General features: G+C 35.4%; 1 long non-coding RNA gene across 1 annotated transcript in view; it reads left to right on the forward strand.

Moving 5' to 3' along the window:
- LOC144366405 (uncharacterized) overlaps positions 1-24,581 on the forward strand; it is a 52,842-nt gene extending 28,261 nt beyond the window's left edge. Inside the window, exon 2 of the long non-coding RNA XR_013425511.1 lies at positions 24,318-24,581. This is a non-coding gene — a long non-coding RNA (uncharacterized LOC144366405). The remainder of the gene's footprint in view (positions 1-24,317) is intronic.
- Positions 24,582-25,154: the final 573 nt, after the last annotated feature.

The following is a 25,154-nucleotide window of genomic DNA, read 5'->3' on the forward strand; positions in this document are numbered from 1 at the left end:
GTGTCTGTTCAGTTCCGTGAACCATTTCTTGATAGGGTTATTTGTTTTTTTGGTGTTAAGTTTTTTGTGTTCTTTATATAGCATAGAAATTAGTGCTCTATCTAATGTGCATGTGGAAAGATTTTCTCCTATTCTGTATGCTCTCTCTTCACGTTATTTCTTTGCTAAGAAGGAGCTTTTTAGTTTGAATCCATCCCATTTATTGATTCTTGAACTTATTTCTTGTACTTTAGGAGTCTTGTCAAGAAAGTCAGGACCTATGCTGACATGATGAAGATTTGGGCTTACTTTTTCTTCTATTAGGTATAGGGTTTCTGGTCTAATTCCTAGGTCCTTGATTCATTTTGAATTGAGTTTTGTGCAGGGGGAGAGATAAGGGTTTAATTTCATTTTGCTGCATATGGAGTTCCATTTTTCCCAACACCATTTGTTGAAAAGGCTATCTTTTCTCCAATGTATCTTTTTGGTGCCTTTGTCTAGTATGAGATAGTCATATTTATGTGGATTATTTCTGTGTCCTTTATTTTATAGCATTGGCTTCTGTGTCTGATTTGGTGCCAATAGTATACCTTTTTTTGTTACTATTGCTCTGTAGTATAGTTTAAGATCTGGTATGGTGATGCTTGCTGCTTTACACTCTTGCTAAAGATTGCTTTAGCTATTCTGGGTCTCTTATTATTCTAGGTGAATTTCATGATTGCTTTTTCCATTTCTATGAGAAATGTAATGGGATTTTAATTGGAATTGCATTAAAATTGTATAACATTTTTGGTAGTATGACCATTTTGACAATATTAATTCTGCCTATCCAAGAACAAGGGAGATCATTCCATCTTCTGATTTCTTCTTTAATTTATATTTTTAGTGTTCTATAGTTTTCATAGTAGAGGTTTTTCATTGTTTTGTTAGGTTGATTCCCAAGTATTTCATTTTATTTATTTATTTATTTATTTTGAGGCTGTTATAAATGATGTAGTTTTCATAATTTCTCTTTCAGATTATTCATCACCAATGTACAGGAATGCATTTGATTTATAGGTGTTGATTTTATATTCTGCTACTTTGCTGAATTCATTTATTAGTTCTAGAAGTTTTCTGTGAAATTTTTTGGATCCTGTAAGTAAATAATCATATCATCAGCAAATAATGATAGTTTGAGTTCTTCTTTTCCTATTTGTATTCCTTTAATTTTTTTTCATCTGTCTGATTGCTCTGGCTAGGGGTTCAAGGACTATGTTGAATAAAAGTGGTGAAAGAGGGCATCCCTGTCTTGTTCCAGTTTTTAGAGAGAATGCTTTCAATTTTTCTCCATTTAGAATGATGTTGCCTTGGGTTTAACATAGATAGCTTTTATTATATTGAGGTATGTTCCTCAGTTTTTCTAGTGTTTTGAACATGAAAGTGTGCTATATATTGTTAAATGCTTCTTCTGCATCTATTGAGATGATCATATGTTTCTTATCTTTTAAGTCTATTAATGTGACGAATTACGTTCGTTGATTTCCATATGTTGAACCAACTTTGCATCCCTGGGATGAACCACGCTTGATCATGGTGCACTATGTTTTCAATATGTTTTGTTTGTGATTTATCAGAATTTTATTGAGAATTTTTGCATCTATGTTCTCATGTGCTTTGACTGATTTTGGTATGCGGGTGATACTAGCCTCATAGAATGAATTTGGAAGTGTTCCCTCCTTTTCTATTTTATGGAGTTATTTGAGGAGTATTGCTATTAGTTCTTCTTTGAAGGCCTTGTAGAACTCAGCTGAGAATCCATCTGGTCCAGGGCTTTCCTTTGTTGGTGGGCTTTTGATGGTGTCTTCCATTTCAATGCTTGAAATTGATCTGTTTAAATTGTGTATGTCCTCCTGATTCAGTTTGAGTAGATCATGTTTCTAGAATTTCATGGATTTCTTTGAGATTTTCTATTTGTTTTTTTTTTTTTTGAGGGGGAGTATAAATTTCAAAATATTTTCTAATTATCCTCTGTATTTCAACAGTGCCCATTGTGATATCTTCTTTTTCATCCACAAATTTTAGTAATTTGAATTTTCTCTCTCTTCTTCTAAGGGTTTATCAATTTTATTTACTTTTTCAAAGAACCAATTTTTTTGTTTTGTCAATTTTTTTAATTGTTTTTTTTGTTTCAATTTCATTGATTTCAGTTCTGATTTTAACTATTTTTTGTCTTCTACTACTTTGGTGTTGATTTGTTCCCCTTTTTTAGGGCTTTGAGATGTAATGTAGGTCATTTATTTGTTGATTTTATTCTTTTTTTTTAATTTTTTTTAATATTTATTTTTTAGTTCTTGGCGGACACAACATCTTTGTTGGTATGTGGTGCTGGGGATCGAACCCGGGCTGCACGCATGCCAGACGAGCATGCTACCACCTGAGCCACATCCCCAGCCCTGATTTTATTCTTTTAATGAATGAGCTCAATGCAATGAACTTTCCTCTTAGCACTGCCTTAATCCTGTCCTGGAGATTTTGATATATTGTATCAATGTTCTCATTTACCTCTGAGAACTTTTTTTTTAATCTCCTCCCTGATGTCTTTTGCTATCCATTGTTCATTCAATAGCATTTTATTTAGACTCCAGATTTTGAAGTAGCTTCTATTTTTTTATCTTATCATTGATTTCTAATTTCATCCATTATGATCTGATAGAAGGCAGGGTAGTATCTCTATTTTTTGTATTTACTGAGAGTTGTTTTGAGGCATAACATACAGTCTAAGAAAATCATTCATGCGCTGCTGAGAAGAAAGTGTGTTCAATTTTGATGAATGGAATATTCTATATATATCTGTTAAGTCTAAATTATTGATTATATTATTGAGTTCTATAGTTTCTTGTTTAGGTTTGTTTGCAAGATCTATGCAGTGGTGAGAGAGGTTTGTTAAAACTACCCAGTATTATTATGCTTTGATCTATTTGATTCCTTGAAATCAAGAAGGTTTTTTTTTTAATATGTTTGTAGACTCTACATTGTTTGGGGCATAAATACTTATGAGTATTATGTCTTGTTGAGGTATTATTCCCTTAAGCAGTATGAATGTCCTTCTTTATCCCTTCTAACAAACTTTGGGTTGAAGTTCACTTTATCTGATATGAAGATGGAAACCCCTGCTTGTTCACACAGTCCAAGTGAGTGTTGTAATTTTTCCTTCACCTTTCACCTTAAGTCTTTGGATGTCCTTTCTTATGAGATGAGTCTCTTGAAGGCAGCATACTGTTAGCTTTTTTAAAAAATCCGATCTGCCAGTCTTTTGATTGATGAGTTTAGGCCATTAACATTCAGGTTATTATTGACACATGATTTGTCTTCCTGGTAATTTTGGTTTATTTTTGGTTTTCATCTTGACTTGGTTTCTCCTTTGATTTTCTTTTCCTTTAGTGTAGTTCCATCCTTTGCTGAATTTCATTGCCTCCTCATGTAATATTTTTGCTAAGGATGTTCTGCAGTGTACTCTTTCTAATTGTAAATTCTTTTAACTTTTGTTTATCATGGAAGATTTTTAGTTCATCATCAAATCTGAAGCTTAATTTTGCTGCATATAAGATTCTTGGTTGGTATCCATTGTCTTTTACAGCTTTGTATATATTGTTCCAGGATCTCCTAGCCTTGAGGGTCTGGGTTGAGAAATCTGCTGAAATCCGAATTGTTTTTCCCCTATATGTAATCTGATACTTTTCCCTTGTGGCCTTTAAAATTATATCCTCATTCTGTATGCTAGGCATTTTCATTATAATGTACCTTAGCATAGATGACTTATAATTTTGTATATTTGAAGTCCTGTACTGAATTTTCAATTTCATTTTTCAGGTTTGGGAATTGTTAATATTATTTCATTAAAAAGATTATTCATTCCTTTGGTTTTTATCTCTCTGTCTTCCTCTATCCCAATAATTCTTAAATCTGATTTTTTCATGTTATCCCATAATTCTTAGAAGTTCTGTTCATGATTTCTTACTTCTTCACTGTGTGGTCAACTTTATTTTCAAGATTATATATTTTTGTCTTCATTACCTGAAGTTCTGTCTTCCAAGTGATCGAGTCTGTTAGTAATGTTTTTCTATTGAGTTTTTAATTTGGTTTATTGTTTCCTTCATTTCAAGGATTTCCATTTTGTTTTGTTTGCTTGATTATTTGTTGTTTTTTAGAATATCTATTTCTTTATTGAAGTGGTATTTTGCTTCCTGCATTTACTCTTATCTCTTTATTGAAGTGATTTTTTGCTGCCTGTTTTTGAACTTATATTATCCTTTACTTTACAGATCATTTCAATTATGTATATTCTGAACTCCTTCTCTGATATTTCTTCTACAGTGCTTTCAATAAATTCCATTATTGTGGTATCTTGGTATGTTTGGGACACTTTCTTCCCTTGTTTTTTTTTTCATATTGTTCATGTATCTTCTCCTCCAGCAGTGTGGGTCTTATTTATAACAGTTTCTACCCTGTAGACTTAGATTGTACATGCAGGTTGTTTCCAATATCTCACCTTTAAAGGGAAGATGAATATTAATAGCACCCAATGCAAACAATATGTAGCCTTAAACCAAATAGCTCCTATTAACAGTTTTGTCACAGTAAACAGAAATGATGTGTTTGATTATTATCTTCAATATAAATAGTAGGTTTGAGAAAGGATATAAAGTTTCTAATTATGGACAAAGAGAACTGGGAGGGAGTAGGGTGAAATGTTAATGAGGTAGGAGGTGAGAATATAGGGGTATTAGACCATAGAAGAGTGAAGGAGGAATCAAAAGTTGGCTATTAGCAGGAGAAAAGAGAGAGAGAATTTGGGGAGACAGATAAGTAGGAAGAAAATATATAAAGAGAGTAAAATAAAAAATTAAAAATAAAAAACATAAAAAATATACAAGAAAATTGTAATATACTATACAGACATTCTAGAACTCAGTAGCCTTCACAAATGTTGGGGATGTGAGGGTGGGAAAAGAAAAAAAAATCTCGAAGGAAAATTGAACAATTGATTTTGTTGGAGTTGTATCTTCCCTGTTTCCCTTTTCATCCATTAGGTGGGGTTGACAGGAGTTGGCTGATATCTCCACCCTCAGGATGGTGAAGGTTACTAGGCTGGGTAGATTAGTCTTGGAGGTGGAACTCCTGGAGGCAGGGTATGGAAGTTGCCAGTCCCCATTGGAAGATTGCACCCCAGGAATCTCCTTTGGGATCCATTTGTGTGATGTGGGAGCCTGGTCTTAGCCATTTACATCGCCTGAGGGCCCCACAATTCCTGATCTCTACTTTAGTTTCTAAAATGTATCTCTCTCGCCCCCACCCTTTTGATTTACCAGTCAGGAACCTCTCTCTCTGGAGGTCCTGAGGGCTGAGCCTTAGGACCTGTGCACCTGTCGTGGAGAGCTGCTCTATATGGAGCAGATCAGACCAGGCATCAAGAGGAGCAGGCCAGCCATATAGCTGCAAGTGCTGGGTTGGTTTGGTGGCTGGGGGGATTGGGAAACTGGGGATTGGTGAGTTGGGGGCCCTGTGATGGCCAAATCAGAGGACTAGGTGATCTTTAGATGCTGGTTTGGGGAGGGAATTAGGGACTGGGCTGGTATGGAGTGCCAGCAAATGTGGCCCAAATTAGCCCTCGGAACCCAGTTGGTGCCTGGCTAGTTGGCTGGGAAAGCTGCAATCCAGATGCCCTCACACCCTCTTACAACATACCAACCCTGTGCAAACTTCTCTCCTGCCTTTGCAACAAGTTGGTGGCTGCTGGTACACCTAGATAGGAGGCTTAGATGTAACCAAGCCTGCAGAGACATTGGTGATGGTCTACCAGGCCCTGGCTGTTGTCCCTAGATGGAAGTAGCTGCATCCCGAATTGATGGTGGTTGCAGCAGCTAACTTGTAAGGTACCTTGATGTTGGGCTTCCAGTCCCTGGTCAGTGTCCCAAGATGGAAGTTTCCCCACTAAACATGGTGATGTCAGCTGCAGAGGTAACCCAAAATGGCATCAGAGGCTTCCCGAGATGGAGGCGACCACTTTCAGATATGGAGCAGCAATACCAGGCCATGTGGTGGCATTGAGTGGCCTGTTTGGAGATTCTGCATTGTGGTGGGCAGTGCTCTTGCCCGTGGCTGCTTTCGGCTCTGTTCTGTCTCAAAGTAGAGGCTACCAGGACTAGGGGGCTATGATGGTGATTGCAATGTCCCAAGATGGAAGTGTCCAGGTGAATCCTTGTTGGTGGATGGGGAGCTGGAAGCAGAGGTCCTGCATAGTGGTGGCTGGGCCAGGGGTCTTGTGTGGCAGCCTGTTTTATTCAGTTTCTCTGAAGGCTGTCAGAAAACCTCACTTCTCAAGGCTAGGCATCTGGACTTCTTAAAGCCACATGACTGAGAGGACCAGAAAAGTTCACATTTGTGTATTATTTACTGTTGTACATCAGCATTTCAGTGGCTGCTCTGAATTCCATTTGTGAATGCCTCAAACTTCTTTATTTTAATATTCTCATTTTTAATAAGTAATGTAAGTGCTTCAAAGAAAGACTTCCTCAGGCATAGAAGTCATAGAAATTGCCTAATGAGGCAACATTAGCCAACTAGCTACTAGAGTACTCATGTGATTCAATTTATTTAGGTTGTCCGGTCCTCAGCTTTCACAGGTTCAGAGATTTAATTCTTTTTTTCCTGAACAATATTTTTTTCTTATTTAAAAATCATTATAATTATTTAACCAATCCCCAAGAGCTAAATGTTGTATTGTTTGGATGTTTGTTATTCACACCATTATGCATTGTTGTAGTTATAGACTTTAATACGGCCATAGGCTATTTCTAAAAAAATATGCTCCTGAGATTCTAATTACATCATGCCAAATTGCTTTGAAAAACTGTTAAATGACTTCCCTTAGCAGCATAAAAGAGCTTGTGTTTCCTACCAACCAATTTTGGCTGTAATTATTATTAAAACATTACCATGATTTGGTAGTTAAAAGTGGTCGCTTATATTAGAAGAATTTTCATTTGTTTGTTTACTAAGATAATTGAAAATTATCCTTCACAGGTGTATGTACCTTTGATGGGCTTTCAGTTCTTCTAATAGATCAACAGCTACATGGTTGGGAGCAAAATTGTTTGCGTTTGAACTTATGACATTCCTCTTATTACTTGAGTAACCTTTTGCTAATTACTAAATCTCTTCGTACTTCATGAAATAGCAATAATAATAGCAACTGCTTCAGAAGATTGATGATATATAACATTTTTGGAATAGTCAACCAATGTTCACTTTTTAATTCCTCTGTGAGTTTCTCACTTGGTGTTCTTCTCTGGGCACTATTCCTTGAGAAAGTCATGGACAAGCTGCCCATAAGAGAGGAAAGTAGCTAGAAGAACTTAAGGTCTAGAAATGTCCCATGAAGACTATAAAAGTTAATGCTGACTCTGAAGCTTTGGTATGACCTAGGAACTATGAGAGATGTTTTCAGGTATGTGAAGGGATTTGTGCAATGGAGAGAGAAGATCTCCAGGTGACTCTGAAGGCCAAGTTACAACAAATGCATGTGAGCATGGAGCAGATTTTTAGAAGAATTTTCTAATGTAATGTGATGGGCCTTTTGTGTGTGTGTGGCCTAGGCTGGTGTCAAACTTGAGATCCTCCTGCCTCATTTTACCTCATTGCTGGGATAGCAAGCATGTGCACAATACCCAGAATGGTGGATGTCTTTTTTGCCTACTCAATCTACTCAATACCTATTTCCCCTCTTGGATGGACATTACTCTGATTTGTCTTTGAGACCAGTTCTCTCTGACTCTAAGTACAGATGGTGTAGATGAGGAAAATTTCCTACCCTCTTCACCTGCCTCCAAACTGGATACTTCATTAAGGCCTGAATAATTCATTATTTCCTCCCCAATCTACCGTTAGTAAGTCAAGAATGAAAACTTAATATATGTTATCTATGATCTTACTTCCTCTGTTAATATTCTGTGAAATATTTTTTTTTATTATTTTAGATATTTGTCCTCAGTTAAATGCAGGTTTCTTAATGGCTTGCCCTGATTTGTGGCCTGGAAAATCCTAGTACTATTGCTAGCCAATGTGTGTGCTGAAGGTCTCCACTGGCCTTTCTAAAGACATCCTCTGCCCTTGCCCACCAAACTATGTGCTTGGAAGGGCTGACCAGTGTAGATCATATCAATGGGATCTCTTTCCCCCTGACATATGTCAGGGAAGAGTGTGGTTCTGGTACTGGTCTCCCTGGGTTCATCCCTGCCACATCACTAGACCTGACTGCTTCCCTTACCCAAAGCTTATGCTGCATTCACGTGACCATTTCTACCCAGCTCTGTCTCTAGTTTCTGGCTAGAAAACTAGCCAGAAACTAGAGACAGTTACCTCTAGTTTCTGGCTTACCTCTCCCTTTTATGCCCAGAGATGTTAATGATGAAATACCTCAAAATTTTTTTTTTCTTACCCTGCCTAAATGTATTGCTCTTCTTAAGTTACTCAATTTGTGTTTGCCATCTGTTTCTTTCTAAGATCCTAAATGGTACAGAGGTAGGCAGTTTCATACTCTGGATTATCATCTAAACTTGCGGTGTTCAAAGACTGCTCATAGATCCTAGCCCAAGAAATCTGGCCACATATAAAATGATATCCTACAACTGACAGCTCTGAAGAAACCCATTTAAAATTCAACTTGAAGTTGTTGGTAATTCAATCAAATATATCATAGTAAAAATAATTACCAAACTGGTAAATAATCATGCTAAAATTATTATTGGAAACTTGCTGAATGTGTATATTTTGTGTGTTCACGTATGCTGAGTCTTAAATAATAACTGTCACTCTCGATGTCTTTGTAGAAGTATTGTTGAAAAGGCTCCCAGAAATCATTAATAAAAGATTACAAAAGACACTAGTCTCTGGTTAACATTTTATAACATGTGGAGTGATTACACACATTGATTGAAAACATGGTTTTTGTATGTCAAAGAAACCTGGATTTCGTTCTTGAATTAACTACTATGAAGCTACATACCCTTGAGATATTAAATAACTTTTAAAAATTCTACTTCCTCATTTATGAAATGAAATTTACAATAGTATTTATTATACATTGTATATAGAGCACTTAGAACAGACTTAAGTGCTCAATTAGCTGTAAGTATCACAGTGACTACTACAATACTTTCCCATGAATAGGCATCATATTTCATCATCTGTATCTAGGTCTCATGAATTCAAAAGCAGAAGGTAGTGTGTATGAGTGAAGATGAGTAGGCACAATGACCTGATTTCCCACTTAATCTTTCCTTGATAGGCTGCATGTGAATCTCCATAGTCCTGGCAGTGACAAGCTTTGGCAGTGACCTTTGGCAATGAAGCTAAGAAAGGGAAACAGAAGGATCCTGAACTTCAATCTTGCTTGTCTCTTGGCTCTTGTTAAAACACACTATGGGATAGGGAATGAGAAAGGGTCTTGGTCTGCCCTGCTTTCTGTGCTGCTCTTCTGTGTGCCTGTGGGCTTCATTAAATGTGCAGGTGGCCAGCTAGCCTTGGGAGGATTATAGCTAGGAAGCCAGAGTGGTCTCGAAAACAGGCACCTGCATCCTCATAACTATTTCTTCTGAAAGATGTTCTGGGGCCAGGAAGGGCAAGGTGAGAATGTGATGCCTTTAATGCCTTTCAACTTCCCAAAGAGGATGGCGGCTGACCCAGCAAGTAGACTACAGTGGAACTACTGGTGGGGCAATGCAATGCTGTCAGGTTCTTCTTGGGAAGAACTGAATTTTCCTCCATGCTCTCACAGATTTCACAGGTCCTGTGACTCAGGAGCTCACACACTCCTTATTCTGCACTCTCATCTTCCCCTAAATCCATTCATTCATGACTCTATCACTTGCTCAGTTGTTATTAAGTGACTATTATGTCCTTGACATAATTGGATGCAGGTGACAGAAACCAAAGATTAGGTTCATGGAGGGGTCATCAAAATCAAGGAGAAGTAGGACTTTATCAACATTCTTCCCATCTCTCTCTCCCTTGTCGGATGATCTCCACACTTCTACTATGGATAGGTCTTTTCCATGCACCATGGCCCATGACCACATGCTTTCATTAGTTTAGGAAGTTTCTCCAGGTATAGCTTGATTCTGGAAAATCCTGAGCAAGGAGTCTGAATGGTGCTGTTTCAGTTACCTGCTCACACATTGGACCAGGAATGGTGGTGAGGGAAGGAGGGATGTATCATTATGCTGTCAGCTTGGGTCCTCTATAACAAGCCTTTGGGATATATTAACAGAAAAAAGTGGTGATGGGGAATGGAGTGTAGCAGGTTTGGAAATTTTATACAACAATCAGACACCTCAATTTATGTGCACTTCATGGAAAGCAGTCAATATTCCTTCCTTACCTGTCATCTTTAATAGTATATGATGATATTTATTCTAAACATATTTGGACACTATGAATCTTTGAAAATTTTCCTCTAAGTTTTTTTCTAGTAGTATCACATTAAATTTACATATTTCCTAGTCCAATTTCTCAAATATCTTGCTAGTCCCTTGAAGTGTATCCAGAAAATCCTACCAATGACAAGGAGAATTGTAAGTATCACTAGCATTAATATATATATATATATATATATATATATATTAATGTTAGTGATAAGAATAAGATTGTGAGAACACAAAGGAAAATATCATGTTATTTATCTTCATGATATATGCAGTGTCCATCAGGTTGGATGAGGGTAGAACACATAGCCCACTGTGGCATGTGGTAAGACCTTAGTGGATGGATACCCTCTTTTCCCTATATGTTCTGTGATAAAATTTATGGTACTTGTGATCCAGTTTGCATGTAAAACTGTATTTACCAGAGCAAGTGTTTCACTCTGGGTTTATACCAGACAATTTTCATAATTATTACAGGAGGGAAATGAGAAATTCTAGACTGAAAACTCCAATATGTTTCATCTTTGTAGAGATTTTTCTTACTTGTGTACCACTCCTCTTCTCATAACTTCCCACAACTTGAACTTTCCCTTTCCTACTTGGGAAAGGGAAAAGAAAACCCCCAATTTATTCAAAACATATTTTCTGAAGGTAAGATATACATAAAAATTTACGTCAGCTAGACTCTTATTATCCACTCGTTTAGGGCATGAGTACCTGATGTACACTATATTATGATGAAAATTAAACTGTTCGTTGATGATTTTTTCATATATTTGAATAGTGCATAAAACATTTGGATGATGAGAAGGCTGTCTATCTTGAATCCAATTATGATTTTATTTCACAACCAGCTTTTACTATCATCTCTTAACTCTGGGGATGAAGCATTTAAATTTCAATTAAAAATCAAGAAGCTTCTGTCTCCAATGAAATGCTTCATTCAGAGAGAATTCATTAAGTAACTACTGTCAGTGGAGCTCAGCACCAATAGAATTAGATTGAATGCAAAATAACTCGATTATTACTGTAAGATCATTACTATTGTGAATCCATTGGAAGATTTAGACTATTACAGCAGACATCTCCCCAAAAAATTCAGTGGGTTGCAATTTTTTCTCAAAATAGTTTTGGATTCTATCAATTCTTTGACTATACTGAGAAATACAGAGAGAGGAAATGGTTTCTCTGAAATAACATAGGATTCATATAGAGTTTTAAAACTCAAACTTGTCTATTCCCAGTTTTTTCAATAACCTATAATCACACTCCAGTGAGAGAACACCACTGAACTTTAGGGACAACTTAAAATAACCTTTCTATCATCTTTTCTTTTTTTTTCCTTGTTGATTGAAAGCAGAACCATTCAAGAATTTATTTTTGAGCTTGGAATTCAGCAAGGAGATATAGTCTCCTTTTGTTGTTTTCAACAGAACACTTGGGAGTGTATTACACATTGTGAAAATACTCATAATGTTTTTGGGAAAAATTTCCAAACATAAAATGAACTACCTTATTCATTTTTTAATTTTGGTTCAATATTAAAGTCATATTTGAGGCTGGAACAAGTTCTGATCTTTATTTCTGTGCATGTGGATGGTTTATTTATACTTTAATTTGAAAGTAAATATGGTATGTATTTATGGGGTACCATGTGATGTTTCGATATAGCCCTACAGTGTGTAACATTCAAGTCCAGGTAAAAGTAGGTATCTCCTCAAATATTTATCACTTATTTGTCGTGAAAACTTTCAAAATCCTTTCTTCTAGCTGTATTGAAGTACAGAGAACATTCCTGTTATCTGTTGTCACCCTACCATGTAATAAAATACGAGAACTTACTCACCCTGTGCAACTACGACTTAGTACCTGTGGAACAACATATCGCCATGCCTTCCTCCCTGCTGCTCTCCTCAGCCTCCTGAGGTCAATATTTGACTCTCAACTTCTATGAAATAAAATTGTTTGGACTCCATGAATGAGTGAGACAATGTGGTACACTGTCCTTTTGTGCCTGGCTTATTTCACTTAATGTAAGAGTATTTCATATTAGCATTAACTGAATTAATATACACATGTGTGTATACATATTAATCCATTTGTTAGTTCAGAGACACAGATTGTTTGGGGTTTTTGGCTCTTGAAAGAATAATAGTGCTGTAATAAACATGAGAGTGACAATATCTTTTCAATATGTTGATTTAATTTTCTTTGAGTATATACCTAATAGAGGGATTGCTGCGTCATATAGCACTTTTATTTATTTATTTTTTTATAGTATTGGGGATTAAACACAGAGGTACTCTTCCAAGGAGCTGTAATACCAGTCTTTTTTTAAAATTGTGAGGCAAGGTATTCTAAGTTGCCCAGGCTGGCCTCAAAATTGGGATGTTCCTGAGCCTCCAGGGTAGCTGGAATTACATGCATGTGACACTGTGTGTAGCTCTATTTTTAATTTTGAAGGACCTTCATGCTGCTTTCAATAATGACTACACAGATTTTTTTTTCCCCAACATTGTGCAAAGATCCTCTTTTCTCTACATCCTTACCAGCATTTGTTACCTTTTATCTTTTCGATAATCCTGATTCTTACTGGGGTGAGGTGATATCTCAGTGTGGTTTTGATTTTCACTTCCCTGGAGATTAGTGACTATGGACATCTTTTCATATGCCTGTTGGCCATTTGTATGTCTGCTTTTCTTCCTTTCTTTTTTTGGTCATATTAGAGATTGAACCCAGAGCCTACGTCTTAAAAGAAATGTCTCTTTCTTTTCTTTCCCTCCCCTCCTTTCTCTCTTTTTTTTTTAAAAGATGGGGTCTTGCTATGATGCCTAGATTTGTTCTCATGAAGTATGCTGAATTTTACCAGATACTTTTTCTGATTCTATTGAGGTGATCGTATGGTTTTTGTTCTTCATTCTGTTGAGATGAGATGTCAACATTTATTGATTTGCATAAATTTGCATTTATTGATTTGAATCATCCCTGCCCCCTGGCATGAACCTCACTTGATCCTGGCAAATACTCTTTTGAATGCTATTGGATTCAGTTCGCCACCATCCTATTGAAGATTTATTGCCTCTGTTCAAGGATATTGTCCTGCAGTTGTATTGTTTTGTCGTTGTTGTGTCCTTATCTGGTTTTGGCATCAGGGTAATTTTGTGGCATTGTAGAATGAGTTTGGAAGAATTCCTTTCTTTTTAGTATTTTGAAACAATTTACAAAGAATTGTTATTAATTCTTCTTTAAGTATTTTATAGAAATCATCAGTGAAGACATCTGGTCCTGGACTTTTTAAAAACATTATTATTAATTTACTCATTATTGGTCTATTCAGCATTTCTATTTCTTTACCAAGGTGTTTGTGTCTAGGATCTTCTTCAGTTCTTTGAAGTCATCGTTTTAGTGATGTGTAGTTATTCATTATAATCTCTAATAATCCTTCATATATCTCATCTGGTCTGTCAGTGCATCTTTTTCATCCCCCATATAATTTATTGAAATTCTTGCCCTCTTTTTAGTCTAGTTAGGGCTTGTCAATTTTATTTATCTTCTTGAAAAACAAATACAACTATTCATTTTGTTAATTTTTATTTTTTATAATTTGTTTCATTGATTTATGTCTAATATTTATTAATTTTTCCCTGTATTAAGTTTGGTTTGTTCAAGTCTTTCTTATTCTTTTAGGAATGATGATAGGTTGTTGGGTTTTTTTCCCTTTTTGATTTTTTTTTTAATTTAAGCTCTTTCTGTTTCCTGGATGCAGGTGCTAATTGCTATAAACTTCCCTCAAACTGCTGCTCTTGCTGTATCCTATGCATTTTGTTATGTTGTGTTTTCATTTTCATTTGTTCCAAGAAAATTTAAAATTTCCTTCTTAATTTCTTCATTGGTTATTCAGAAGTATGTTGTTAAATTTCCACATGTTTGCATAGTTTCCAAAGTTCATCTTGTTATTCGTTTCTGGAGGTATTCTTTTCCCAAACTAATTTGAATATCTTGTGGTGTTTATTGTAGAATTGTTTTGTTTGATGATGTGTATGCTAATATCTCCTAAAATGATATTTATATAGAATACAATTTGAGAAGCAATGACTTAGAGAATTAGAAAGAGTTCAATTTACCCATTTGACAAATTCATCCTCCTTTGAAAAGTGACAACAGGATTAAGTTACCTATTTGTTATGTGAAATAGCATATTTCATGGAAAGTGCTATTGGCATTATGATGATTATGAAGGTGATAATAATTATAGCTAAAGTGTATTGAATGGTTGCCAGTTACAAAGCACATGGTATTATCTCATTTAACTCTAATGTATCCTATTCAAACTGAGATACCACTTATCAGAAATTTAATTTACTCATGAGTAGATATAGGGATAAGTTAGACCATAGGTCACTCTACTATGTGATCTTCTTAGAAGTAGAATTTTACAGGAGTGTAAACCATAGTAGAATTAGTGCTGGGAGAAGCCTTTGTTATTTTTTTTTTCACTCACATATTGTAGATATTTTAAAACAGAGAATAGAGGTAAATAAAATGATCATTCATATATTCACATACTATATTGAACAATTCTTAATACTTTGCTATTTGTGTGTACATTTGCCGTATATTCCCGTGTATATGTGTGTATCAATATTTCTAACCAATTAGTTTTCTTCTTAATGCTCAGGATCCAAGTTGAGTTACTTTCTTCCATTTACCTCCTCTGTCCTTTTAAAACAATTTAATTAGTCTCTCAAAGCTTACTAGTTTTCAGAAAAAAGACCCAGGTACATCTGTTACCCTCCCTTCTTTAGGACCATAATCAACTCTTTCTCACAAGAGCTCAATTTCTATAAATACAAATGATGTTTAGAGACAAAAATCCAGGATTGAGATGATATTGCCTTCAGAATCTTAAAATACCAAGCTGAGACATGCATGTGCGTATATGTGTAAAAATCATAAAATCATATTGACTTTAAGTTTATATTCAACATCTTTGATTTTATACTTTCTTAGTTTGAAAATACATAAGTTCTAATAATATTAGCATATTGTTTATTTATATTTTTCTACCATATCTATAAAATGTTCTTAGATTACATTTAAAAATATTGAACAAGCTATTTTTCCTATAGTTATGTGTCTTCTGTATATATCTCATCATATATGTGTGTATATATATATATATATACTATATATATAGTCAAAAATCTATACTTTAAAAGCACACAAATAATTATTTTTCTGTTATTATATATCTACTGATTTTTAAAAAATTTATAGAATGCCTACTTGGTTCAAGAATAAAGTTTATATGAGATGGCACTCTTAGGTAGCTCTTATGTTTTTCCTGTTTCCTTTACCCTAACTCTTCCATTACCTTTTTATTATCTTTTGATTCACTTTTGCCAGTAATTTTTAAGCAGAAGTATATATACATATAATTTTCTCTCTCTCTTTCTACACAAAATGCAGCCTAATGAACTGTTTGGCTGAGCCTTTCTTTTGTATCTTGCATTTTTCACCTAACTATATATATGGAGTTTACATCATATCTGTACATAGAGGCCTTCATGGTATTTTTACAACCAGATATCACTGTGATGTGTGCTTCTTCCATCATTTATTCAACCAATTTTCTATTGATGAATATTTGTGTTCTTCCTAATCATTTGCTATTATAATGTCACAAAAATAACCTGCTACATAATCCATTTCATACTTTTACAGATACACCTTTAATTTAAGATAGACTTTAAGTAGAATTGTTGGTCAAAGGGTAAAGTCATATGTAGTTTTGATAGATATTGTCAGGTTTCCCTTCATAGGGAAACTATATACTCCTTCAAAGTATGACCAAGATTACCTATTTTCTTGTAATTGTCTAGTGCTGTATAAAGTGCCATTTCTTGTAATTGTCTAGTGCTGTATAAAGTGCCATTTCAAAATTTATTTGCTTAAAACAATATTTTTTTTCTGTTGTTTTCAGTTGAGCATTGCAATGGATCTGTGGTTAACAGCAGGTCAAGCTTTGTGGCTAGCTGACCATTCCTTTGGGTTGAAGCAGGGTGACCAAGCTAGGTGTTTCTCATTATCCAGAACAAAAACCCAAGCATATTCATATCAGGAGTAGGTAGAATTCAAAGAGAACAAGTGGAAGTGTGCAGGTGTCCTTCCACAGACCTGGCCTGATAATGCATCTGCTGTATTCTATTTTCCAGAGAGTCACAATGGCAGCCTATATTGGGGGAATGGATTCTACATCTTTTTGGGAGAAGTTGCAAAGTCACATTTGCAAGGAGGGTATCTAGAGGAAGGGGAATAATCAGGGCAATTTTTACAAATAATGTAACTAATTTCCTATAGTCTTGACAAAATAGAATGTTGTTGCAACTATGGATTTCTGAATCTTTTGGTATAAAGGCATTGAGTGGGTTTTAATTTGCATTTCTCTTATTATGAATGAGGTAGAACATTTTTGCCTATGATCTGTTCATAACTCTTACCCATTTTTCTGTTAGATTGTCAGTATTTGTTTCTTGATTTTAGCTTGGAGCTTTTTGTATATTAGAGAGATTAGTTCTTTATGCATAGTATAAATTGTGGTTTTCTTGTTCTCCCATTTGTCATTTTTTCCCAAAAATTACTTGTGGTGTTTTATTTTCTATGCAAAAGTTTAAATGCATTTATATTTTTTTCTTTTATGGCTTATAGATTTTTGATTTATAGTTAAAAGGTTGACCCTCCTCATAGAATTTATAGAATGAATGAGCTTTCCTTCTACTTCTATTCATTTTAGAACTAGCTAATCTTTCAAAGTTGATAGTTGTGCTAATCAGGGCCTCTTCTAACTCCATAAATTCAGAACACATTTCAAGCTCATTTTTTTGAAAGGCAGTTCCTTAAAGGAGGTAATGTGTTGTACTCTTTCCTGCAGGCTGCTGAGAGAAAGAGGCAAATAACAGAGGAACCGCAATCCAACAAACAGGTTTCTTTCCAGAAACTAACTTGTATGTTGTTTGAGATTCAAAAAATCAGTTTCCATAGAAACAATATTATAAATGATGGTTAGCTTCTCTTACATCTCACCAACCCTGTTTTATTTCATCATAGAACAAATCACATTGCATTTAGAGTTCTATATTTTCCACTCCCATATCTAGGCCTGGAGAGGTGGGAAAGGAAAAAACATTCTCAGTGTTCTATGAATAGTACAATATATAAAGGTCAGGTCACCCAAAGGAGCCACGGTCACAAAGAAGCACAGCCTCTTTCATAGCCCAGTACAGAAGCACAGAGAACACAGGAAGACTTCTCTCAAGCTCATCCTCTGAGTATTTCATTTTCTCTCATTGGCCTGTGGAATCCAGAGGAGACAAGATCTCAGATGATGTCATGCATAGAGTTCCGCCCCTGGGCAGGAGAAGTGTAGGGAGGGATGTCAGTAATCAAAGAGCACAATCAACACCATGCACAATGAGAGACTGTAAAGAATCGGGAGCATATGGATTCATATCATTAAAAAATGTAAAACCATTTCTAGTCCTTGTCTTCAGTGGGTGCCCAGAATGACTTTCGCTCTATACTGGAGACATCTTAAAGTTCTCTGTGCATCCTTATCACTTAACTCAGCATTTAAACCTGAGAGGAGCACAACACATTTCAAAGAGTCAGTGGCCACAAATAAACGTATTTTCCCAGCCAATGCTTCCCTTTTCCACTTCTTTTGAAAATTTGATAAATCACTCAGACTCTGGAGTTAAAAGTTGTGTTCAACTGCTCTCTCCTACTTACTAGCTAAGAGAGCTTGAGTAAATTTCTTAAACTCTCTAAATCACAATTTCTTTGTGTTTAAAATGGAAATAATAAAACCTAACTCAAAGCATTCTTGTAAGGATTAAATGAGATTATTTATGTGAAGTTCTAGCTACATAACAAATGCTCAAAAATATTAGCTGCAAAATGAACCAGTGACCTAAATGTAAGAGCTAAAGCCATAGGACTATTGAAAGAAAAACTGGTCAAATCTTGATGCCTTTGGATTTGACAATGTATTCTTAGGTACATCACCAAAACCTTGAGCAACAAAAGATAAGAGGAATGCATTTGATTATATCAAAATTAAAGTGCTTTTTTTTTATTAAAGGACATTGTCCAAAAAAATGAATTCAACCTAGATGATGAAATTGTTTGCATATTATATATTTTATCAAGTTCTCCTATAATTCAATTACAAAAGAATAAACAACTCATTTAGAGATGAGTAAAAGACTTTCATAGTCCTTTCTTCAAATAAGATATACAAATGACAGATAAGCATATGAAAAGATGTTCAATATCATTAGATGCTCACTAGACAAAGAAAAATCAAACCCACAGTGGGGTCCCACATCACAGCCACCAGAATGTCAACAATAAAACAATGAAGTGTTGGTGAGGATGTGGAGAAATTGGAACCCTCATACATTGCTAATGGGTATATAAGATGGTTTAGCCACTGTGAAAACAGTTTGATAGTTCCTCAAAAAGCTAAACACAAGCTGAGCATTGTGGTACATGTCTATAATCCCAGGTACTCGGGAGGCTAATAGAGGAAAATCACAAGTTCAAGAGTAGCCTGGGCAAATTAGCGAGATCCTGTCTCAAAAAACAAAAAGGACTGGGGATATTCTACCTCAGTGATAAAGCACCCCTGGGTTCAATCCCCAGACTGTTAAAAAAGAAAAAAAAAATAAGAAAACAAAAAGGTAATCACAGAATCACAACTTAACCCAGCAAAATCACTCAAAAGAATTATGCCAAACATAGAATTACCATATACCCAAAATAATTGAAAAGAGGTACTCAAAAAAGTACATTCAAATACATATTCACAGTGGCATTATTCATAATATCCAAAAAGTGGAAATTGCACAGTTCTCCAATGATGAATGGATAAACAATTTATATTGTATTCATGCAACAAAATAATACAGTCACAAAAGTAAATGAGGAATTCATATATGCTACAATGTGAATGACCTTGAAAACATTATGCTAAGTAAAAGAAGTCAGACAAATGTTACAAATGACAATATTCAATGTTTATGAAATATCAGAATAAATAAATTCATAGAGACAGAATACTGGTTGGTGGTTGCCAACAGCTGGGAGGAGAGCAGAATGGAGAGGACCTCTTTAAAAGGTGTGGTGTTTCTTCAAGGGTGATGAAAGTGTTTTAGAACTAGAGGTGGTAGTTGGAAAATATTGTGAATGTCCCAAATGCTACTGAAATTTTCACAGTGAGATAGTTGATTTTTACACTATGTCAACTTCATCTGAACTTAAAAAAATATTAAAAAATTAAAGGAAGTGATATAGATGAAACAATATTGGATATTTTTGATAATTGTTGAAACTGGCTGATGGGTACAGGAGGTCCACTATACTAGTTTGTCTATTTTGTATGTGTTTGAAAATTTCCTTTAAAATTAAATAAAATCAAGAACAATAAGAAATGTTTATAACAAATTGATTTGACAATATGAATTTTTATATCTTTATAAAAATTGGCCTTTTAAAAATGTTTTATGGGTGCATTGAAATTCTACATATAGTAGGATTCACTGTATATTCATACATGCATATAACATCATCTGTTCCATTTAATTCTCTAACTCCTCCTCTTTACCTCTTCTCCTTCTTCACCCTGATCCCGATCCTCACTTTTATTTATTTATTGGTGCATCATTATTAGACATAAAAGTGAGATTCACTTTGCTATAACCATACTTGTATATAGCATCATTTCATTCCCCTGAATCTTCCTTTTTCCTTCCTTCTTCCCTATCTGCCTGCCCCCATTCTCTACTCTACTGGTCTCCCTTCTACCTTCATATGATACCTTTTTTAAAAATTCCTTTTATCTCTCTGGCTTCTACACATGACTATAAACATTCCACCCTTGATTTTCTGAGTCTGGCTTATTTCACTGACATGATATTCTCTGGCTGCATCAATTTACCAGAAAAGGACACTGCTTTCATATTTAGGGTGGAGTAACCTCTATAGTGTATGTATATATATCACATTTTTTTAATCTATTGCCTGTTGATGGATTCCTAGGTTGGTTCTTTAACTTGGCTATTGTGATTGTACTATATACTGTATACTGATCTACAAAGTCCGTGCAATTCCCATCAAAATACCAATGGTGTTCTTCACAGAACTAGAAGGAAACAAGCATAAAATTCATATGGAAGAATACAAAACTCAGAATAGCCAAAGTAATTCTGAGTAATAATAGAGCACGGGGCATCATAATACCTGATCTCAAATTTTAGTACAGAGCTATAGTAACAAAAACAACATGGTATTGGCATAAAAACAGACACGAAAACCAGTGGAACTGAATATAAGAAATGGAGAAAATTCTACACAGATGTAGTCATCTAATCCTTGACAAAGTTAACAAAAATATGCCTTGAAGAAAATGCAATCTTTTAAACAGATGTACTGGGAAAACAGGATAGCCATATGTAGAAGAGTAAAAGTCTACTCTTCTCTACCATTCTGTGCAAAAGTCAACTAAAAGTGGATCAAAACCATAAGATTTAGACCAGAAAATTTTCAACACCTAGAAATAATACAGTCCACAGTAACATATAGGCTTAGGCACCACCTTCTTTAGTAAGACTTCTAAAACTTAAAAAAATAAAACCAAGAACTAATAAATTTGATGACATCAAGTTTAAAACTTTTCTGCAGCTAAGGAAATTAAGTACACGAAAAGTGAGCCTATAGAACAGGAGAAAATCTTTGCCAGGTACTCTTCTTCAGATAATTCTTCAGAGAATTCATATCCAGAACTTGCCAAAAACTCAAGAAACTTTTTGGATACAAACACAAACACACACATGTACACAAGAAGTAATAAGCAATTAATAAATGCACAAATGTACTAAACAGACATTTATCAAAAGAAGTACAAATGACCAACAAATACATATATATATTTTTTAAATGTTCAACATCCTTAGCAATCAGGAAAATTCAAAACATGACACTGAGTTTTCCTCTTACCCCAGTGAGAATGGCGAGTGTCAAGAGTATAAATAACAATAGATGCTGGCAAGCATGTGGGGAGAAAGGAACATTTATATATTGTTTGTGACTACAAATTAGTATATTCACTATGGAAATCAGTATGGAGATTCCTCAAAAGGCTAGGAATGGAACTATCATATGACCCAGAGATTCCACTCCTTGATATTTACCCCAAAAGAACTAAAATCAGCACACTATTGGAACTTTCCTGTCTTAATTGACTGATTGGAGAACTGATTGGCAGTGTCAATTTTCTTCTCTCTGTTATGATTTGGATATGAGGAGCCCCCCCAAATGCTCCTGTATTAATGCAGAAATACTCAGAAGTACAATGATTAGATTATCAGAGCTGTGACCTAATCAGTCTATCCAGAGTGACTGGGTGGTAAGTTTTTGCAAGTGGAGTGTGGCTGGAGGAGGTAGATCACTAGGAGGCATGCCCTAGAATGGTTCACTGTCCCTGCAACCCCTTACCCTTTCTTTTTTTCTCTCGCTCTCTCTGTTTCTCCACTGCCATTAAGTAAGCAGTGTTCCTCCCCACACGTTGCCAGCACTATGTTCTGCCTCATCTTGGACCCAGAACAGCACATTTAGCTGACCACCGACTAAACCTCTGAAACCTGGAGCCAAAATAAACTTCTCTTCCTCTAAGTTGTTCTCATTATGTCTTTTAGTCATAGTGACACAAAGCTAGCACACTATTTCCTATATTCAACTCAAGTATACAGCTAGCTGTATGTTAATATTTTATTGAAATTTTTGGCATCTATGTTCATGAGTCCATAGCTTTCTTTACTTGAACTGCTCTTATCCAGTTTGGAAGCATTTCATCTCTTTTAATTTTATGGACCAATTTGAGGAATACTGATATTAGTTTCTATGTAAACATCTGGTAATCTGTGAATCCATCTGGTCCTGAGTTTTCTTAGTTGCAAGGCTTTTTATTACTATTTCAATCTCATTGCTTGTTATTGGTCTGTTTAGGTTTTCTATATCCTCTTTTTTTCAGTTTTGATAGTATGTGTCTAGAAACAGCCATTTATTCTAAATTTTCTAATTTACTGAAATATAAAAATTTAAAAATAATCTCTAGTAATACTCTGAATTTTAGTCATGTCTGTTGTAATATCTCCATTTTCATCTTTAATTTTATGAGTCATCTCTCTCTTTTGGTCACAGCAACATAAAGTCGACTAACTCACCCATGTTTATTACAGCACAATTCACAGTTGCCAAGTTATGGAATCAACCTAGGTATCTGTCAATTAATGAATGGATAATGAAAATCTGGTGTACAGATATACACAATGGAATATTATTTAGTCATAAAGAAGAATAAAATAATATCATTTACATAAAATGGATGGAACTAGAAACCATAATTTTGAGCAAATTAAGGCAGACTCATGTTTTCCCTCTTATGTGGAAACTAATGGGAAGTTTAAAAACAGAACAAAAAAATGTGACATCATGAAAGTAGAAGGATCACTATATGCTAAAGAAAAGAGGGTCAGAGGATGGAGGGGGGAAGGTGAAAGGGTACTCGGGAGTGACACTGATTTTTGTGTGCATAAATATGTCATAAGGAAACCTGCCATTCTAATAATTGAGATGTACTGAAAAATGTTAAATTAAAAAAATAATCACCTGTAGATCAAGTACTAAGATCCACTTGCAAATGGCAAAAAATTCACTTTTACATGGGGTAAGCAGCAAAATGAGGAACATACTGAATTGGCTCATACATATGTCAAATTGAGGGTTGGTCTAATGAAGGGCTCAAACAATGTCATTAAGAGTGACTTGTAACCTGTGCATGGTGGCGAATACCTGTAATCCCAGTGGCTAGAAGTCTGAGGCAGGAGGATGGCAAGTTCAAAGCCAGCCTTAGGCAATTTAATGTCTGTCTCAAAATAAAATAAAATAAAAGGACTGGTGATGTGGCTCAGTGGTTAAGTGCCCTGGGCTCTATCCCTGGTACAAAAAAAAATTAAAAAGACAGCCAACTGACTCTGACTCTCGCTCTATTCTCCGTCTCATCCTGTTCTGCATCGTCTTTTCAAACTTCTCTGTTTGGATACTAAAGCAGTCACATATACCCTCTTGACACAGGGAATGAAATAATGGCCACCTCACAGCACAAGGCTTTGAGTGGGGTACGGGTGGCTCCAGGAAGAACCCCTATGACCAAAGTAAAGGAAAACTGAGGCTGGATAGACAAATATGACAGATGTGTGCTGGAAATGCTAACAATGAATCTTCATATGGACAGCAATATAAAGTGACATCCTTGTTTCCCCAGAGGTAAAACAGATGAAGGTCTTTGTGCTTCTTGACATCTGATTAGGATGACTTGGAATTAGGGGCCATGAGCCTTCTGAGTGGACACCGAGTGAAGGTCAGACAAGAGATGGGGGGTCTGCCAGTAGCATTAACATTGGTGAGGGTACCAAGAAGGGCAGATTGTTTCTTGAACAGCAGGGGATGAGTCCAATGGAAAGGACCAGAACAACTCAGAGGAGTGAAAAGAGGAAAGAAGGGAGATCTATATTTATAAACAGGTGGGGAGGCTGTCACAGGAATATTCTTTTGGTGGGCATGATCATCACAATAAAAGTAATGATAATGATGAACCCTTCATGTGTATGGGCACTGCCCTTGTGCATTGTCTCCACTCTAGACTACACTGGGGTGGGATTGTTATCCCCATTTGATTTGTAAAGAAGCTCTTCACACTTGCATTGCTTGCCCAGGGCATGATGTCTGGTTACTAAGCCCCTTCTTCTTTCATTGCAGAATGAATCCTTGGGACCAGTGTCCACAGACTCACAGCCTGTGACTGAAGACCCTGAGCCATACCTGTACAAAACATGAGCTGTTATAAAACAAATTAGAACTGAAAATTTTCCATGTGTTGAACACCATGCTAACAGCTTCATGAGTATAACACAGTCCTCACAAGAAACAACCCTATCTCTGTGACTTCCTAAAATCACGCAGAAAGTCTGACCCAAGAACTTGTACTCATCACTGCTGATCAGAGGATCATTGAAAACAAAATATCTGAGTAATTCCTATCCCATCCCTACTATTTCTATAGTAGAAATACTATAAATTGTTTCTTAACTTGGAAAAAAAAAGTGAGAGCTATTCGGGATTTCATTTTGCCCTGAGCTTTTCACTGGTTTTTCTTTATTAGATTTCTCCCCTGATGCCAAAAGTTTGATGTTTTCCTCCTTGTTTATTTTCTCTTCCTGGAGATGACTTTGATACTGATATGTGATTTGATTCCATTATCAGGAGTTTCCCTGGCTCCTTGATTGGTGCTGAGTCTAAAACCCTGGGGATATGCATCAAAGAAAATGCCTTGATTTTCACATGTCAGAAAAAAAAGAAAATAGCTCTCCATCCCCCAGGGACAGAACTTCTGGTGCCAAAAGTTCCATGCTTCAAGCATCTTGTTTTTATTTATTTATTTATTTATGTCACTGATGTCCTTAAGAAATTTAGAAAGTATAGTATACCATTGTGTGTGTGACAACTATGTGACAAAATTATCTACAATAAAAATCGAGCACAATAATAATGGTATATATTAATTCAAGAAGAATTTATTGAGCATATCCTATGTCC

This window comes from Ictidomys tridecemlineatus, chromosome 1 (genome assembly GCF_052094955.1).
Source record: "Ictidomys tridecemlineatus isolate mIctTri1 chromosome 1, mIctTri1.hap1, whole genome shotgun sequence".
NCBI classification, from domain to species: domain Eukaryota; kingdom Metazoa; phylum Chordata; class Mammalia; order Rodentia; family Sciuridae; genus Ictidomys; species Ictidomys tridecemlineatus.